This window comes from Falco cherrug, chromosome 1 (assembly GCF_023634085.1).
Source record: "Falco cherrug isolate bFalChe1 chromosome 1, bFalChe1.pri, whole genome shotgun sequence".
NCBI classification, from domain to species: Eukaryota; Metazoa; Chordata; class Aves; order Falconiformes; family Falconidae; genus Falco; species Falco cherrug.
Window position 1 is genome coordinate 39,432,328 of NC_073697.1, and position 6,444 is coordinate 39,438,771.

The following is a 6,444-nucleotide window of genomic DNA, read 5'->3' on the forward strand; positions in this document are numbered from 1 at the left end:
CCACCTTTCCACTGTTCTGATAATTCACAGATAATAAACCAGGTTTGGCAAATCTACCTTTTCCCATAGCATTAATTAAAAAAGCTCAGATAACTTAAAAGCATGGAAGAAGTATAAATTGTCACAAGACCAAGGCAGCACAAGGAGCAAGCTGGAGCTCTCGGTAATCTGAGCTTAGACAAATATTGGGTCTTTTTGCCCAGCTCCCACACCTCTCCCCACAAAGCAGGGGTGTTGGACACATCTCCCAAAACCAGCTACTCCACCAAAGTTTCAATGTCCAAAGGGGCCAAGTTACCCAATGATGGGTTCCATCAAAGCTGTGAAAGAAAGGGAAAAATTGAGTGTCAGCTATGAATGCAGACATTGCTCATGAAGATGAGCTCTCCTCAGTGATTTCTCCATGAACAAGCTGAATGAGGGAAATCTGGGCAGATTTTGTGTCCAATATTTTTAAAAGGATGGTGTGTTAATGGGTAGTCGTGAGGAAAACACACAGAGAAACGATCCAGAGGCTGAAGCAACAAGAGGCTTCATAAGCCCAATTTGCTCTTAGCTTATCAAAAAAATGAAGCCTGAGAGCTGGTTTGATTGCATCACGTAAGCCTCTTCGCAAGGAGCAAGATCGAGGTCCTAAAGGAGTCTTTAGCCTGGCGGTGAAAGGCAGAACAAGAATCAATAGCTGAGAGTCAGACAAATTCCAAGTGGAAACAAACAGCGAGGGTGATCAGCCAGAGAAACCGCTGCGGGAAGCGGTGGATTCTCAGCCTTCCTTCAAGATGAGATGCTTTCCTGGAAGACATGCTTTTGCCAAATGCACATGGCAGGGCGTGATGCACAGGTAAAAAGGATTAAATTTAAGGCCCGTATTCAGGAGATGAGACAGGATGATCTAATGTCCCTTCTTGGTCATAAACATGATGGATCTAGAAGTCTGTGAAAGTTGGCAGAGATGCATTTCCCCAGTCTGCCCCTGCACATGTAATGCTTACTCCATTTAATAAAACCTCGTATTAAAAATATCTCAGTAATTTTCTGTAACAGCACTTCTTTCAAGAGCAGGCATTGCCCAAATGCTAACAAAACCCTTCTTCATAACTCAATCGCCCCCAAAAAAACAGTGTGATGTCCAAGACAAGACTGGCCCAGGGAACCCGTCTGAGACTCAAAATTACTTATTCCTCTTTCCACTAAGAAAAACAAAACAGGAAACAGAGCAAAGCAAAAATTAAAAAAAAAAAAAAAAGGGGAGGGGGGAACCTCACCACTGGGCATTTGCAGAGTGCCATCCCAGCTACTTTAGCCAAAACACAGATTTCTGCTATTTGAGGTAAATCGGTGGGTGTTTCAGGACTGGCACCATGGAAGATGGGGGCTGGACAGCCCCATGAAAACATCAGGAGAGAGCAGCTAAACTGCAAAAGTGAACTGCAAAAGGCCACTTCCCTTTCCCCAGACAGTGAAAAGCCGATCCTGAATACAGCTTTTTAAATATATTTATGTTATATTGAAGTTTTGGCCTTATCTCAGGCTGGTTCAGCATCATGAATGTCAGAGGTTTTGCATCACTGTAGGAACCATTTAAGGCTGAGGGGTTTTTGGGAGGGAGGATATGGAGCCACAGGTGGCAGTCACTTGCAGCAATGTAACCCTCAGACTGAAACTGGGCAAGAACAAGGCAGATTTACTGAGTGTCCCTGAGATTTAAGTGAGCGCAACTCCACTGTGGAATCGTGCCATTCGTAAATTGGAGGCAATGAATCATCTGTGCTGAGCACAGGAACTCACTTTGACAAAACTTTCTATCCCCCCACCCATCAGACCACCAGGTTATTGTCTCCTACCATCATGTTACTCAATAAAAAGATTTTTAGGGACTTTTAACTCACTCAGGCTGAAATTCCTGTAACTTGCACTTTCTAAGAAAAATCCTCTGAAAACCTTACATTAAGTCTTAACAAGGCATGGCCTCGCGCTTTCCTCTAGCACAGGAGTGATTCCCTCTAAGAAGTGAGGCCAGGTGAGCACGTCTCTAAGCTGACTTGATAGTACCCCATTAAAAAAGGGAGACCAACATTAGTTCCTGGTAATCCTGGAATTTCTGGATTAAAGGATGGTCCAGAAACCAACTGTGGATTCTTCTGCATCCGCTTGAAATATGTTGGTCTGATTGTTTTTTATATTTTTTCTAATGGAAAACTCTACAATGACAATTAAAATGAAAATTGACGACAGGTCAATATAAACAACGTTTGTTTATGCAGAGCTCATCGAACAGGTCTGGAAGGGCTTCAAACCCTGTTTACCAGTCCCTTCCCAATTTTATTATCTTAAAAGTAGAAACCGCCCCCCCCCACCCCCTGTAGATCTCAGGGATTTCAAGTTCATTTGTGACTTCAGAGTCACAACATCTAAATTTCCCTTTGCTGACTTGTCGAATGTTACCAGAGAGTGATGTTAATCTACTTATCACAAGGCAAGAGAGGGACCAAACTGCTGCCAGGGAATCACCAGTCACAGTGATAAAACCCTTTGCCCCTTCTGAGACCTGCTCCATCCCCTGCAAATGAGCACATGCAGGCACAGGAACTGCTGGGATATCCCACAGGACAAAGAGGGAAACTGAGGCACTAGGCAGCTCAGCAGTACCTAGGCAAACCCCAGCAGGTAGGAGGTGTGTCCCACGCGTGCCCTATGTGCAGGTGCTTGGAAGACACATCTTTGCACATAAATGCACGTTTGTGCCCTGCCTCAGGGTGGGCTGAACCAGATCTATCCATGCTCACAGGATAACAGCCCGAGGAGGTTATCTGCACAAACTTCGAGGTGGTTTAGAACCCAGCAGGAGAGGGAAGCGGAGCAGTTAACAATTCAAACTCGGTTTCAAAGCAATCGTAGAATAGCTCAGAGTAGAAGGGACTGGCAGTGATCCCCTCATCCCACCACCTGCCCCACCACCAATGCTCCAGCAACCTGTCATAGAAGCTGGTGAGCTTGGCAGGGTGGGAGGAAGACTCATAGGATTCACTGATTAATTACTCCTTGGAGTCTCTTAGCTGCCTCAGCAGCAGTAGCAGATAACAACACACTTGCTGAAACTCTGCTAGGTGACTCAGACAAGTCCTGTAAACTTTAATGAATTGATCTTGAGGGAGCTTTCCTATAAACTGACCTTATGCAGCAGGTCAGCTTTAACAGCAGGATGGCTCTGTGCTCTCTCTGGGTCCATTTTTTCCAGCTTTCTGTGGACTAACACTCATTAATTTTATGGGAGTGATTTGACACATTAATTTACTCAGTCCAGATTTGTCCATGAGGCCCCTTCACTGCCCCATTGAATGTATCCACCCAGTGATTAATATCCAGCAGAGGAAATGTTCTGCTTTATTAATAGACACAATAATGTCTGTCTTAATGAGACTCCTGCAAAAGCAATTCTAGTACTCATGGGCTTCTGTTTTTAAACAAACTTCTGCAGAAGCAGCTGGTGGCTCAGACCAGCCAGCAGCTGAGCTTTGGGCTGGTCGCTTCTGGGATATGAAGTGCTGCCATAGTGTCTGGCCTCATGATGTGATGGGAGCCCAGGCCACCCATGACAGCCTCCACTAGGCTTGGGATGAGGCTCTATTTTGGTGGTCTGCAGCACCAACCCTTGGAGTCAGCCAAGCTCAACCAGCAGCACTGCTGGCCATACTTCATCACTCCATCACCTTTTCAACCCGTAAAGCATTGAGGGAAGGAGGGGTACAAGTCACAACACCAGGAGAGAAAGATCTACTTAGAGAGCTCCAGAAGAAAACAAGACAAGGTGATGTAGAGCATCTCCATTGTCAACTACAAAATAATCCTGGTGCTCCAGCAGGCCAGGACCTCCCTAACCAACCCATAGATCTAACCTAAGGTTCAGGCATAAAAAAGTTTCAGTCTACACCTACCCCATTTCTTTCAACCTTTCCCTCAATATATGTTACTGGCCATGGTCAAGAGACAGGTATATGGCATGGTGGAGTGTAACAGCAGCTCTTACATTTCATGAGCACCCAAGGAGCACACCTGTGGTTGGTTGACGTTGCTCAGTGCAATCCACCCCCATCACACACAAGCATGTCCAAAAAATCACCTTTCCTTACTGAGCAAAATGAACCCACATAGCCATAATTAGACAAATATTGTTAAAGGAAAAACTATATGTGAATGTAGACTAAACATAGCTCTTATGCCAGATAAAACTGTGTTCACTACACTGAAAGAGGAACTGTTCATGCCATAACAAACGGTCAAACATGATACTTCAGAACAAATATACATATATACTCCATCTATATTTATAATGTTGAAAAAGCATATAAAAGCCTGATCTACCTTCCAACACAGTCAAAAGACAGACAGCCATTGACTTTACGGAATGCTGAAGGAGGACACGAAATAGTAACACAAGCTGGAGGACACAGGTAGGGTCATTTGAATGCTGGTCTTAGACCATGAAAAAGAAATTTTCTCAGTGTGAATGAATTGATTGTTCAAGCTGCTGCCTGAAATACTTAGGAAACATTTGTTTCTGGAGTGCACACTCCTTAGCATCAGTATGACATTCAAGGTTGTGTTCACCATTACCTTTAATTCAATTTCTTATCACCTAATGGTGGCTTTGGGAAGCTGCTTGAGAAAAGCCTACCCAGATAGAGAGAGCTTTCCTAAGGTCTCCATCATGGAGCCCTCACCTTGCATGCTGCAGCCTGCCCTCTCTGTTCTTCACTGTCCTGGGAAGCTCAAGCCACTGCAGAGAACCACTTCTTGATTTTGATAAACGCAGGAATCATCTCATGAAACCACCCAGAGAGAACAAGCGTGGAGCCTCACAGGGATGCGTTAGCTAAAACCACTCCTCAGCCCCTGGTTTTGCGTGTCTACACTGCAGATTATTTGTTTACAAGAAAACACACGCAGGTCCACTGGAGACTGGAGCCACAGCCTCAAAGCTTTCCTCACCCTCTCTTTGTCGTATTTTTTCATGCAAACGTTTATCATTTGTATTTTATCTTATCAAAATCACACATCAGCAGTTAAATCAGTAACCAGGAAGATGCTATAGGTTAGAATTTGGGTGTAATCTCCTGTTGTAAAGGAAAATTTTCATTTCCAGCTGGAATAAATTGGAAATCTCTCATGTGAAGGTGAGGAGGGAGACCTTCAAAAAAGAAGTATTTGCCAGAAGCCATTTGCCATCCTACCATTTTACATCCTTTTTGCTGTCACAATTGATCATTTTTGAATATACAGATCACACGTTTATAAAATATCAAGGCTATCCAGGTACTATAATTTATTATCACAACATTTCAGAAAATACAGCAGGCTTTATTTTGAGGGGTTTCAGCCTGTTTCTGTCAGGAGGCCAGCCAGGAACTGGATGCACACAACATACCAACCTCACTATTTCACCACAAAAGCCTAAAAGTGGTGTGTGAAGCTTCCAGCACAAGAGGAACCCCCAAGCCAGCTGCAGCAGCCCCCAGCAGGCACAACGATCACTGCAGTGCCCTTGCAACTGAAATACTCCGTTCTATTCATGGGGCAGCACATGACAGCACCCATGTGTTTAAATGCCGGCTAAGACCAGAGCTAGCGGTCTACCAGGGCTCCTGACATTATCTGGGGGAAAGCAATGCCAAGAAACCATCCATACCACCTGGAAAACCATTGCTTTCTCCCATTTCTCTCTTTGTAATAATTCCTGTAAATGTTATTTTAGCGATGCCTCAACATTTTGCACTGTCCCTTTTTGGCCTAACGCTGCCTCGCCATCCCCACGGAAGGGCCTGAGCCTTGGGCTTTGCAGATTAAAGTCACGCTTCAGCCAGACCAAGGTGACACAAGCCTGCTCCAGCAACCCATTCCGTTTTGCAAGAGACAACAGGCTACATTCAGAAGGGCAGGGAGGGGAAGAAGAAAAAGAGAAAAAGAAAAGCCCATGTACACATGTGCACACACTTGCACACCTTTTCTGTGTTCTCACACACAAGCTTTAAAAAGAAACTTTCCAAGAGTTCAGCTAAAGTTAAAACAAAGCAGGTAACGTGAGACTCGGTGCCAGAGCTGAATGGAAAGTACTCGGGGTCTGACTGACCTGCGCTGCCGTCCAGCGGCTCCCGCGAGACCACCCAAAAATGTTCCCTGCTTCTGCTGGAGTCAAGCGAGCCACATCATCTCCCTCCAGGGGTGGTGCAGCTTCTTGCTGGAAGCCATAAAATAAATAAATAAATAGAAGCAAAGGGAGGGAGAAGGGGGTGGTGTGGGGGTGGAGAAAAGAAATCCCAAAGAGAAAAGGCCAAAAGGAAATGACCTCCCCTGCTATTAAACAGGTGACAGACAGGTATTATAAATGCATCGTGGGTTGGAAAGGAAGGGTGAGGAGGTGACACATTGGGCCTTTCGGCTCAAAGA